Consider the following 14,692-nt stretch of genomic DNA (forward strand, 5'->3'; position numbering starts at 1 on the left):
TTGCCATGCCTAAGGACTGATGCAGCCCAAAGACCACAATTACTCTGGGGGAAAAAACCATGTAGAAAATATAGGCTCAGGTCCAAGAAGTCGGTATCAAAATAGGAAAGTACCTTGAAAGAGGATCTCCTTACATAACAATTCCACTTTTAGAAAACTATACAACGAAAAAATTTCTTAACTACACAAAAACTAATATATGAGAATATTTATCACAAAAATTTGTAACTGGAAAATGGAAACAACTAAGTTATCCAACAGTAGAGGCCTAGTTTAAATAAATTTTGTATGATATATCCATAATGTACTAAACTCTGCACGAAAAATGCTGCAGAAAATTATCAGAAAGTTGTTCTTGATTTACTGTTAAGTCAACAAGCAGGTTACAAATAGAGTATAATTCCATTTCTTTATATGCTTATATGTTTATGTGTATATATTCTGCTCAAAGTAGAAGTTACAAAGGAAATTAGGAAAAAGCTTTAAAGTGAAAAATAGTGAGGGACGCCTGGGTGGCTCAGTCGGTTAAGCATCTGCCTTTGGCTCAGGTCATGATCCCAGGCTCCCTGGGAGCCTGCTTCTCCATCTCCCACTGCCTGCCACTCCCCCGCTGTGCTCTCTCTCTCTGTGTCAAATAAATAAATAAAATCTTAAAAAATATATAGTGAAAACACAATATATCAACATCTGTGGGATGCAGCAACAGCAATGCCAAGTGACAAACTTTTAGATTTTAGTGCTATATTAGAAAAGAAGAGAAGTTTAAAATTACTTATGTAAGTTTCCACATTAAGAAGCTGTAAAAAGAGGGGCGCCTGGGTGGCTCAGTTGGTTAAGCAACTACCTTCAGCTCAGGTCATGATCCTGGAGTCCCGGGATCGAGTCCCGCATCAGGCTCCCTGCTCAGCGGGGGGTCTGCTGCTCCCTCTGACGCTCCTCCCTCTCATGCTCTCTGTCTCCCATTCTCTCTCTCAGATAAATAAATAAAATCTTTAAAAAAAAAAAACTGTAAAAAGAGAAGCATTTAAATCCAAGGTAAATAGAATGAATAAAATAATGAAAATAAGAACAGAAATCTAATAAATAAATATTTTAGAAATATTTAAAAAATAAAAACAAAGATTCTTTTAAAATTTTTTAAAAGAGAAGAAATCGAAGAAAAACAAAATAAAAGAGAAAAATCTACAGGGGGAAAAAAGCTAGTTATTTGAGAAGATTTGTAAAATTGGTAAACCCCAGGCTGATCAAGAAAAAATTTTTTAAAAATCAGTATCAGCAATGAAATAGTCATTTTCACTATAGATCCTATAGCTATTTAAAATGATAATAAGAGAATAGTGGGGCGCCTGGGTGGCTCAGTCATTAGGCGTCTGCCTTCGGCTCAGGTCATGATCCCAGGTCCTGGGATCAAGCCCCGCATCGGGCTCCCTGCTCAGCGGGAGGCCTGCTTCTCCCTCTCCCGCTCCCCCTGCTTGTGTTCCCTCTCTCACTGTGTCTCTCTCTGTCAAATAAATAAATAAAATCTTTAAAAAAAAAAAAAAAAGAGAATACTGTGAACAATTCTATGACAATAAATTTAACTTTACAAAAAATGAACAAATCTTGGAAGACATAAATTGCCAAAACTGACACAAGAAGAAATAGAACATCTGAATAACCATATTTATGTCATAGAATCCTGTATCTAATATATAAATCAAATTAATGATTTTTTTAAAACTTCAGGAAAATTAGCTTTTAAAAAAATAGCTTCACCGCTTAACTCTATTACATTTAAGAAATGATGTCGATTTCAAACCATGAGAGGCGATGGACTCTGAAAAACAAACTGAGGGTTCTAGAGGGGAGGGGGGTGGGAGGATGGGTTAGCCTGGTGGTGGGTATTGAGGAGGGCACATTCTGCATGGAGCACTGGGTGTTATGCACAAACAATGAATCATGGAACACTACATCTAAAACTAATGATGTAATGTGTGGTGATTAACATAATAAAAAAATTTTTTAAATGTCGATTTCATAGAAACTCAGAAAATCAAGGGGGGAGAATATTTCTTAATTTATTTTATGTCCCTGGTTTTAAAACCAGATAAATACATAAAAAGAAAACCAGATAAATATTCCTTGTGAAAATAGAAGCCAAAAATCTTCAGTCAAATTTTAGCAAACTGGAGCTAGCAATACAGAGAATAATACATCTTTACCAAGTGGGGTTTATTTCAGGGACACAAGGTTGATTTTTATAATTTTTAAATCATTCGATATTATGTACCACAGTAAGACAATGAAATAGAAAATCATATGATTATATTAATAGATATAGTAAAAGCTTTTGACAAAACTTACTATCCATTCATGAGTAAAAACTTTTAGCCATCAAGGAGAAAAGAAACATTTTTAACATGAAAAGGTATGTGAGAAAATCCTACATTCTCCATAATGGTGAAAATTTTACTATTTTCCTTAAGATTAAGATGAGTAATAAAGCAAGGATGTGCCATCTAATCACTGCAATTCAAATTGTAGTGGAAATCCTGGCCAATATATTAATGCAAGGAAAAGCAATAAAATGTTTGCAACTTGGAAAAGAATAAAATTGTTGTTATTCACAGATGACATGATGGTGTGCCTAGAAAATCCTAAGGAATCTACAAAGTAAGCTACTAGAATTAATCAGTGAATTTTGCACAATCTCAGGATACAAGGTCAAGAAACAAGAATAAATTGCATTTCTATGTATTAGCAGTGAATAATTGCAAAGTGAAATTTTAAAAATATTTTACAATAACATCAAAAACAGGAGACTACTTAGAAAAAAAATTGAACAAAATACATGTAAGACTTACACACTGAAAACTACAAAACAATGCTGAGAGAACTTGACCTAGAAACAAAGGAATAAACATTGTTTACAGATTAAAAAATTCAATATTGTTAAGATGTCAGTTGTCCCAAATCGGCCTGTTGTTTCTATACAATTCCAGTGTCTGAAAGGATTTTAGTTTTTCAGAAATTGGCATGTTGATTTCAAAATATATAGGGAAATGCAAAGGACCTGGAAAAGCCAAAATACCTTTGAAAAGGTTGGAGGATTTACACTCCTTAAGTTCAAGATTTGCTGCAAAACTACAAAAATTAAGACCATTGTGTTGGTATATGGATAGATATATAGATCAGTGAAGCAGAATAGAGTCCAAAAATAGAGAGACCCACGCAAATATACTCAACTGATTTTTTACAAAATTCTCAACCTAATTCAGTGGGAAAAGGATAGAATTTTTAAGTGGCCCTAGGACAGCTGGATATCTGTGTGGATGTGATGGTTAATTTTATGTATCAATTTGGGTGGGTCACAGTGCCCAAGTAAGTAGTCAAACATTATTCTGGATGTTTCTGTTAGGGATTTTGTTTTCATTTTTTGGATGAGATTAATATTTCAGTTGGTGACTTTGAAGCAGACTGCCCTCCCTAATGTGGGTGGGCCTCATCCAACTGGTTGAAAGCTTTAATAGAACAAAAACTGATTTGCCCTGAGAAAAAAGCAATTCTACCAGCAGACAGCCTTTGGACTGGAACTGCAACTCTTCCCTGAGTCCTCCAGCCTCTGCATCAGATTTTGGACTTAACAAACCTCCACGACCACATGAACCCATTCCTGAAGGAAACCTGTGCTCACTCTGTGATTCAGCCAGTCCACCCCTGGGTGTGCCCCCGGTAGAGACAGACGCTCTGAAACTTGAATGCTAGAGCATAGTAAAAATGAACTCAAGGATCATAAACCTATATATAAAAGTCTAATATTTGAGGGGCACCTGGGTGGCTCAGTCAGTTAAGTGTCTGACTTGATTTCGGTCAGGTCATGATCTCAGGGCTGTGGAATTGAGCCCCACATTGGGCTCCACACTCGGCAGGGAGCCTGCATGAGATTCTTTCCCTCTGTCCCTCTCCCTGCTTGTGCACTCTCTCTCTCTCTCTAATAATTTTTTTAAAAAAATTTAAGTCTAATATTTAAAATTTGTAGAATGAAGCATGGGAAAAAATACTTGTGACCTTGGATTGTAAGCAAAGATTTTTCTAGACAGAAAAAAAAAAAATAACTCGGAATTAAGCAAAGTAAAGACTTTCCCTCAGCAAAAGACACCACTAAGATAATAAAAGGTAAGCCATAGACAGCATAAAATATCCACAGTACATATTTCTGACAAGGGATTTAAATCCTGAATATATAAAGGACTGCTACTCAGTTTTAAGGAGATTGGCAAAGTATCTGAACCCATACTTCACAAAAGAAGATAAACACGTGGCACACACTCGAAAAAGTGCTCACCATCATCAGGCATGAGGGAAACGCAAATTAAAGCAACATGAGACTCCCCTGATTGAAACAGCATCTAGTCACTAGAATAGCTAAAATGAAAAAGACAGACAATAATGCCAAGTGTTGCCAAGGACGTCAAGCACTGAGACTCTCTTACGCTGATGGTGGGAATGCAAAATGGCACAGAAAACTGGCACTTCGTTGTGATGTTAAACATACACCAACTATATTAACTCAGGAGAAGTGAAAACCTATCCACAAAAAGCTTAGACCAAAATGTTTACAGAAACTTTATTCATAAATAAAAGAGCCCAAATGTCCATCAACAGGTGAATGGTTAAATCATCATACATTCAAAGAGTGGAACACTACTTAGCAATAGAAAGGAATGAATTTGTGCAAATCCGTGGCAGGAGCCTGACACAAAAGGACATAGACTGTGTGATCAAGAACAACCCAAACTAATCTATACTGATGCAAACAAGAGTAGCGTTGGCTGGTGGGTGGATCAGGGCAGTAAGGGGTTTGACTGCAAAGTAGCATGCAGGAAATTTTACATGTGTTGGAAACACTCTGTATCATGACTGGGATGGTGGTTTCATAGATGTATATATTCTTTCAAAAACTCATCAAACTTGTACAGTAAAAGTGATACATTTTATTGCATGTAAATTATACTTTAATAAATTGATAAAGTAAATTTTTTTAAAAAACATTTGCTTATGAGACACCTGGGTGGCTCAGCTGGTTAAGTGTCTGCCTTCGACTCAGGTCATGATCCCAGGGTCCTGGGATCGAGCCCCACATCGGGCTTTCTGCTCAGTGCAGGGTCTGCTTGAGATTCTCTCTCTCCCTCTCCCTCCGCCCCACCCCTCTGCTTGTGCTCTCTCTCAAGTAAATAAAATCTTAAAAAAAAAATTCACTTAAGACTGTCCCACTCCTGCCCCACAGCTGCTCAAGACCTCTTACATCCGGCAATCTCCACCTGCAAACTCCTAGAAAGCTTTTCCCTATTTTCCAGGTATCAGCACATACATCCACCAGCCCTTGTCTACTCCCTTAGAAGAGGCCTTTATATAGGAAGTGATCTCACCTCTGGCTGTCTGGGCCTCACAGTCACCTGGGGTATCCATTAAAAAATGCAGGTTCCTGGGTCCTATCCCTGCAAAGTCTGATCATAGGTCTACTTTAAATCCAAGGGAAATGATAGAGTGCTGTCCTGTATTCATTGCTCGCACTCCCAACCACACTAGATTTGAGTCTGCTGCAGGCTCTGTGGAAACTCAATTCCCCCTTGTGTCCAGGGTGGCCCTACTGGACACTGGCCTCACTTTTTTTTTTTTTTTTTTTTTAAAGATTTTATTTATTTATTTGAGAGAGAGAATGAGATAGAGAGCATGAGAGGGGGGAGCGTCAGAGGGAGAAGCAGACTCTCCACTGAGCAGGGAGTCTGATGCGGGACTCGATCCCGGGACTCCAGGATCATGACCTGAGCCGAAGGCAGTCGCTTAACCAACTGAGCCACCCAGGCGCCCATGGCCTCACTTTTTAATAACAGCCTCTCTCAAGCTTCACCATCTTAGGGGACAAAATGATGTCAGTCTGATCATTTATACAGCAAATGATGAGGGCTCCGAGACAAATTAACAGCTCAGTCTTTTTGTAGGGTCCTCCCCCCTCAGTAACCCCAAGACTCTCCAGGGGAGGAGGTTACATGGATGCAGGAATCAGGCCTACTTATCAGCAACTGCTTGCCAGGGTATTGGGAACTCACACTTCCCCCTGAGATCCCAGATTAAGGATAAAATCCTTTAATGGCACAGTGAAAATGAGGGTCTCTGCTCTGGCTCCATGTCAAGGTGACCCTAAGGGATTCTTACTACTCAACTGTTGTGTTAAATCAGAGGACGTTTTTCTGCAGTCTGTGCCACAAGACCCTGGTTAGAAAATTGCTTTGTCTGAAAACCTTTATTTGTTAGTCTGGTCTGATTAGAAAAATCTTGAAGATTGTTGAAGATTGTACCTGCAAACCCACGAATATCAGGATAGGCATGAGGCTGCTCACTTGGGATTTCTACCAAAGCAAGGTTTTGTTTGCTGCCTCCTAGCTTCCAGAGTAACTTTACAGGGAAATAGGGTGTGTGTGTGTGTGTGTGTGTGCATGCACACACATATGGGTATACACAGAAGAATGTATCTGAGACCACAGTTTTTATTCCATCCATTTCAGGTCCTAGAAGACCAGGTAAGACACTGGACCATTTTTTTTTCAAACTGCAGATGTTCTGTAGGCCTCATGGACCCTTTAATAGAAGTGTTTTTCATCATTTGGGCTGCCATGAGCACCTAGGGAATGGGAACTCTAGCTGGATGAGAAGGCAACAAAATAAATCTCTGTGCAGGGCAGTAGGGCAGTCAGGGAGGGGAAAGATTTAGAAGGCAAATGGCAGCACGAGGAAATTCAATAGCTACAGTCCAATAACTGGGGTGAAAAGTGGACTCAGAAAGGAAGAGGTGGGTTGAAATGCAGAATGCAAGCTTGACCTTCTCTGCAGGTTTGCCTGGCGCCCTGGTGACAGCTCTTCACTCTCAAACTTCTCTACACGTTTGCCAACAAGGGCGCTTTGGAAAGTAGGGAGCACACCTTCCATGATTTAACCTAGTTTCCACTATTGAAACCCTCTGACTCTTTATTATGTCTTTCTGATTCTTTTCAGTGGAAAAGAAAAAAGAAGACAAGCCTACTACTTTGCTAAACATTCCGTCTTAGCAGTATGCTCTGGACAGAATTCTCCCTAGTTTAGGATCTCCTAGGAATCCCCAAGGCATCCTATTTTACTAAACTGATGACGCTTGTAGGATTTTATAGACTCATACAATTTTAGAACTAGAAAGGACATTGGAAATTGTATAGTCCCAACTCTTAATTTGAGGCATTTAATCATTTACGTAAAAATATAGATTGTTACGCGCCCTACTATGGAGCCAGGAATCAGAAAGAGCCCGAAACTTGCCCTCAAACACCTCCATGTCCCTCATTTAGCCCCTCTAATTGGTGGCTCTGAATTTCCCTCAATGTGGAGCTGTAAGTTCTTTAGGTAACTACGTGCCATATTCCTTATCTTAATTCCTTGCCTCGTTCCTCAGTTCATCTCCTTTGGACTCTAGTGATAGGTCCTAGGGATACAGTTGTGCATAAAACAGATAAAAATCCTGTCCTAGGTGAGTTCATATTCTAGTGGAGAAAACAGTTAACAAAACTAAATACATATGTGCTACACATCAGACACTGATGATAAAAGAAGAAAAATAAGAGGATTGTGATTGAGAGGCTAGCGGTGTGCTTAGATGGAGGGGTTAGGTAGGAAAAGCCTCCCCAGTTGGTGACACTTGAACAGACATGTAAGTGAACTCAGAGAGTGAACCCCGTGGAAATCTGGGACTGGTGTTCCAGGCCCCCAAAAATTCGGAGGTGCAAATGAGTTTGGCATATTGAAGAAACAACAGAGTGAACGAGGCAGATAGGAAGTGATGTCAGAGATAAAAAGAGGACGGATCATGTACAGGTACAGGGCCTGGAAGGCAACAGAAGAATAACCAGTGATTTTCCAAGGGTAAAGGTGTAATTTGTCCTGCTCCTACCAGACCAAAGGTAACTTGAAGTCACTATAAATTCCTGAAGTCAAACTCTGTCTTTATGATCTCATACAGTCCCAGTCATTGGACAAGATAAAGTAGATTACCAGAGGAAAAGTGGATTGAGAGCAGGATGAGTCATCCCCGAAAGGATTATGATGACTAATACAATTTAAACGGAAAGGTACACGTTGAGAGATGTAACTGGGATTTTTTTAAACCATGAAAACTGGGATTTTTCAAACTAGGTCCTCATGGAATTATCTTTATCATTTTTTAAATAGGTTTTCCTACTAGAGGTAGAGTCAATTTTTTTTTTTTTTTACAGATGTGTAAAAAGAAGCCTCTGGAAGGCCAGTCGCTCGTGAGCAATTCCCAAATGGTGAGCCCTCAAGGAACTCATGGTCAGAGGGGAGCCTGGTCTGTCAGCCTTGGGGCGGGGGGGGGGCACCAGTGGCAGGCCAACTGGGCAGAATGAACTAGTAAATCTGGCATGTCTTAACTTGGGTTGCTATCCAGATTACAGTTCACACTGGTAAAATATAAATAGATCCTATTTTCCACAAAGCAGACAATTTCTCAAGTGAATTTTCAAAACCACTCCTCCCAAAGTGCTGTCTGCCCAGTACCACTACCCAAGAGTGCTGCTCCCTGAGAATAAGTGATTATTTTTTTTTATCTGAAGCTTAGATAATTTAATATGCTTCCCAAGAAATTAGTCCAGAATGGGGAAATTCCAAGACAGTTACAAATAAGTAGAAAAGGGGGGGGGGGGAAGTAATTTTATATACTTTACATGTAATCAAGTCTTAATTGAGCACTAAGAAAGAGAGGTACAACTTTTATTAACAAAAATCAGTATTTCCACACCCCTACTACATAAAGATTAAACAAATATGCAAGAATATCCATTTGAAGGGATACCAAATGACATACCTTCCACGGGGCCTCATATTTCCAAGCCCAGCTTTACTCTCATCTCATTCTCTCAAATGTGATGAGATCTAGGAAGCCTGCCCCTCTCTTGCCCTAAATGGAAATGAGTATTTGATCCCAGTTGATCCTAAAAACGTATTTGGACAAGAACCAACAGTGCCGGCCAATAGGTAAATAGAAGACTTAGAGTTGGAGATGTTTTTCCTCATATGGGACCTGGAATATTTAGGGATTCAGATATGAATATGAGTGTCCAAAAGAGGTGAAGTTAGTAGCAATCTAAGAAATTGCTACTACATAGCAGGTAGTTTAAGAACTCACAACCCTGCAGGGAGAGAAATGCATGGCCACCAGCATGGAGGGGGTTAACAAGGCGTGTCTCTCTGTCTTCCTGGTTCTATGAGGAGGGCAGCTGAGCCCCTTCCCTGGGCATGCCTTGGTGTCTCCTTCAGACACAGAGTACCCAATACATAGGCAAATCTTAGGCTTATGTTGTAAAAATACATGGTTTAAGATACCAAGAGGCAGTGGTTTTTAGGGTCTTATATTATCTTCATACTTCAAGGAGCTCAGAAGAGATTTCTAGCAATTCAAAAGAATTCACATTTCGTAGATTGTTGCCTGAGGAGTGTTTATCTCTTAGCAATATTTGTTGTTGGCTAAATGGAGATCTCTGTTTCTGCTCAACTACTTGACATGTCATATGCCTCTCCACATGATTCGGGAGTTTTCTTAGTCTAGCCTGTGACCCGGAATCTTCTCTAAATTCCTAAAGAACTATCTGTGCCGTTCATTTGTCATTTAATATATACTCTTCTATAAGACCCTCCCTCCCTCCCCTTTTTCACTTCCTCCCTCCCCCTCCTTCCTCCCTCCCTCCCCCCCCTCCCTCCCTCCCTCCCTCCCTCCCTCCCTCTCTCCCTCTCTCCCTCTCTCCCTCTCTCCCTTCCTCCCTCCCTCCTTCCTTCCCTTCCTTCCTTCCACTTCCCCTTCTCCTTCACCTAAAATTTATTGACTGCTTACTCTGTGAACACTATTCTTATCTCTTTTCAGTCAATTTTCAAATATAATCTTCTCAACAGCTCTATTATCTAATCTCTCCCAATTAGATTCTATAATTCTTGGGTATAGATATTGTCTTATTCCTCTTTGGATCTTAAGTTCTGAAGACTCTTATTCATCCAAAATAATAAGAATAATTGACCAAAATCTATGTACTAGAGTCCACTTAAGTTTGACATGTCTCTAATTCCAGTATAACTTAAAAAAGAATTTTCCATTCTTCATCAGTTCAGTTATTATGTCTCGGGTCCGTAAATATCATCAGTGCATGGCTGGCCCTAAAACAAACATAAAGATTTTTATGGAAACAAGGAAGGAAGAAGGAAGGGAGAGAGGGAAGGGAGGGAGGAACGAAGGAAGGAAGGAAGAAAAGGAAGGAAGAGGGAGGAGAGATTGGAGAAGGACTGACATGATATCTCCTACTTTGATAAGCTGCAAAATAGGTGTCCTCTTTATATGCTCTTTCCCTTCTCTATTCGTATAAATCAGCCAACAGAAGATGACTAGTTTTTTGAAGAATGCTTTTCTATGTAATTATATAAAAATGTTCCTATATCCAAGAATGTATGTGTTGGGGTGGTGGAGGCAGAGGGAGAACATTCCATAAACCCTGATCAGCAACCCTAAAAAGGCCAATTTCTCAAAATTATAAATTTCTAAGAACTGGTTCCCTCTTTACAAACTATTTAAAAACTCTACTCCTAAATTAGTTTGGATCGGGTCTAAGCCCCGAATCCCAAAGTCTGGGGATTCAAACCTTGGCTTCAGAAACCATAAGTGACCTACACACTCATAATGAGAAGTGAAAGAGTCTGTTCAAACCCCAGAATGGGCAATAAGAAGGCCAAAATCCCTAAGCTCATGGGGCTGCTGATCCCATTCTACAGGAATGCTGAAAACACCAGCTTTCCCGGAGAGAGACCCCAAACCATACTTTTAGGAGATGCAATCCAAGCCAAGCTTCCTTACATGGCCAGAGATAGAGCCAAGGACATTTCTGTCAGTTCTACTTCTTCTTGAACTTTTTGGTCACCACAAATCTGAAATTACTATAACAACAAAAATTGTCTAGGAAAATTCACGAAGTCCTGACATGGTAATAAGGGTTGTCCTTGGAAGACCTACCACACGCCAGGAATTAACCAACTGTACATTTTTCTAATTCTTATAATGACCATAGGAAATGCTTTATGGACAAGGATATTGGGACTCAGAGAGGTTAAGTAACAATAAGCAACAGAACCACGATTAGAGCCCAGGCCTCTCTCAGTGTTTCTCAACAAGGGGCAATTTTGCCCCCTAGGGAACATTTGATAATATCTGGGGATGTATTTGGCTGACATTGCTAGAGGAGTATTCATGGCATCTCCTGGGCAGAGGGATGGTGCTAAATATCCTGCAATGCACAGGACAGTCCCTACCACACAGGCCATCCAGCCCAAAAGGTCAGTAGTGCTGAGGCTGAGAACTCCCTGTCTCCCTGACTCTAAGGCTGACTTTGTGCTTGGCATCTGAATGCACAGGGAAATGCAGATGGGACTGTGAGGGTATGGCCAAGAGCCAAAGAGGATGAAGGGAAGACATTGACTTGAGGTGGAGATTTCCACTCATTGGTAATGGAGACAGGGGAGTGTGCAGGGAAAAGAACTCAAGCCAAGAAATCGCCCATCATCTAAATGAACTGTCCCCTTTGTCAGCAGATGAGCACCAGCCAGCACAGTAGATGATACAGAAGACCAGCCAATGGATCTGGACAAAACCAAACATTCCAGTCCAGGGAACCATAACTGTGGATGCCTCCTGACCATGGTCTGCCTGCCTTGAGATTGATAGAGTAATCAAAGCAGCCCGTTAGGTCCACTTACCTTGGCACCATGGCTGTCTGGGAGTGAGCCCCACCAATGTCTGCTTCACCACCTCCCAGGCTCTGACCGTCAGCTCCTGGAGCTGGGGGAGTGGAGGTTCAGCCAGGGTGGCTGGTCCCAGACAGGCAGGCCCATTCTCTGTCCTCCCTCTACTAATAAATGGCATTCCCACTGCTGCCAATGCAGGGCTCATGGAATCTCTGTCAGCAAGAGAGCCATTTTTCTACGCCTGCTTGTAGCATGAAAAGCAGAAGCTTTCTTGGATTGTAGTTGAATGTAGATGCTCTGTCTCTCATTTTCTTCACCATTAACCAGTCATAAATCAATCCACTCGACAACTTCTGTACCTCTCCTTGTAGATTTCTTCAGCCCTTTCTAGAATTGGGCCATGTTGGAGGAATTGCACAGGGAGTTCAAGAAGAGTCTCACATCTTGCCTGGCACACTTCCCCTCCACTCCCAGAGCAAGATGTGGCTTTGTCCAGGGCCCAGGGCTCTCATCCCTCTCCAGCAGAGCGTCCCTCTCTGTGTGTCTAGGGGCTCCAGGCTGGCCTGTGAGCTTGCTCCCAGCTCTGTCACCTACTGTCACATTCAACAGCAGAGGGCCTGGTCCTGACGGCTACATCCAATTGCATTAGTGAAATGAGCAAATGGGGGTCATATCTGGGCACACGTCCTTTGCAGTAGTCATCGTAGTGTGTTGTCACGTTCGCGTGCCTGTTGTCACATACAGAACGGAAAGCTCCTTGAGAGCTGGGGCCAAGTCTTTTCTCCTTTGTACCTCCACTACCTGTATGGAACAGAAGCTAAAACAGTTCACTGACCACAAAGGGTAAAATGAAGCCACTGATGAATCTAGGTTTGAGAGTGTCTCTGTATTTGATTTCCAGTGTCAAAACCGGACCGGAGATACCACAGTGGTCTATGTCTAATAAGACCCACAAAACCGTGCACAAATAGGATGGATTTTTGCTGTGTATTAAATTAATTTTTTAATGCGAATATAAGAAATAGACCAGGGGAAATAAATCCCTTTAACAGGTGACCATTATAAAATTTAAAAACAATTGTCTCTCTTAAAAACGTTACAGCAAAAAAAAAAAAAAAAAAAAACATTACCACAGAAGCAGCACTTGACTGGTGTATAAAAAGGAATATTTCACAACTGTCTTTGGAATGTCAGTGTAATCTTATTTCATATACAAGCTCTTGGTGAAAATGAGGCATTTCCAGTTCTTGATGGCAACATTCAGCTACAAATATGTCTTTAGAGAGTCAACGTTCTTTAAGTAGAATGTAACTTGACTAGATTCTTTAAATGCTGTGTGTTAAGATTCCTGAGTTGTAAAAATTGTGTTTTGCCCGAAGGATTGATTTATTTGTATCCTAACATATTACATCATAAAGTAAATGCATGAACTGCCAGGAACAGCTTTCTAGGGACACAGAGACTTAATATGGCACTATATTAACAGAATATTTTGGAAATTAAAAGTATTCCATAATTTAAGAAAAAAATGTTTTAGAATGGGAGAAATGAATAATACACAAGGCGCCAGAGATCATATCTTTGGTACAAAGTGACAGAATTGTCACGGTCCTTCTCACGGTCTTCCGTGACTCTTGCAACTTCTGCCTGAATCCCCCACCTCTGAATTCTGTTGGCACGTCCTGTTGATATTTGTTGAGACTGAGATGACCAGCCTAAGGCAGATTCCATCGAGACCACATGTAGAATGAATACAGTAAGAGTTTTGTGTGTGCATGTTATTTTGTTTGACTTGCAGTGTTACAAAATTTTGAATGTGTTAACATTTCCAAAACTGGCCGATTTTCTTGTATGAATCCAGTGTTCTCCATTCTCTTGAGGGATCAGAAAGATCTGGTAAGCCACAGTCCACGTTCCCGTGCGGCTAAAGCCAAGGGATGGCTACTTTCTGTAGAAAGAGCAGGTGCCCTCTGGCTTGCCAGTGTCTCTACAGTCCTGTGGGGGACCTCTCTGGCCTCTGTGGACTTTGAATATGCAACTCAACCCCAGGGCTTGGCCAGGTGTATGCAACCTTGGTGCAGACCCACTGGACGTGGGTAAGTAGGTCAAGTCAATTGCTGAGACCCTCCTCACCGGTGCTGGATCGAAGAGCCTGGTTGTGAGTATGGCCAAAACCATGAAGCTGCAGGGAAGGCTCCCAGGCTGAGCGAATCAGGACATGTCTATAGGGGTTATAGATGGCTGTAGGAGGGTCTAGCCAACAGTGGACAGGGATCCCCCAAGAGGAGAAAATGGCTTGTATCATCAGCAACATTGCCAAGGAAATTGCCTTGGCAATTTCCTTCTACAAAATTTCCTTCTACAGAACCACAGGATAGCAGGGATCCCATAGGAGTTCTCCATGATTCATGGGGTGAAGGTTCTCATCAGTGTCACTGCTGTCTTCTGAGGCTGAGGTTCTGGCCTCAGAAATCTTCACAGAAGCCCCATTTGGACAACCACTCATATCCTATCTGCTATTGGCTTTCAGTGTATGTTTTACTTCTTCAGTAAGATAGCTACTTGTGAGCAGGTGAAATGCCTTACATTTCATATGTTACCACCTCTGAGAAACTACTGTGTGTTAGTCAAATGGCTCATGCTCCTTATTTGTTCTGACTTGACTCAGGAGGCTGTCTTCAGTGCATGAGATCACGAAGACAAAATGGCAGAGCAGTAATGGCGGAAATAAGGCTGGGGTCATACAATAATCAGCTTGGCCTTCCTTAGCTCTCTATGGGAACTGGGACCTCTTTGATCCCTGCTAAGCTGGAGATCCCCCAAAGAGAAGAGGCTCTTTAAGATGCATATATGGAAACATTCCAAAGTAACTATCAGATAGAAATAGAAG

Source organism: Neomonachus schauinslandi, chromosome 7 (genome assembly GCF_002201575.2).
Source record: "Neomonachus schauinslandi chromosome 7, ASM220157v2, whole genome shotgun sequence".
In the NCBI taxonomy this organism is placed as follows: Eukaryota; Metazoa; Chordata; class Mammalia; order Carnivora; family Phocidae; genus Neomonachus; species Neomonachus schauinslandi.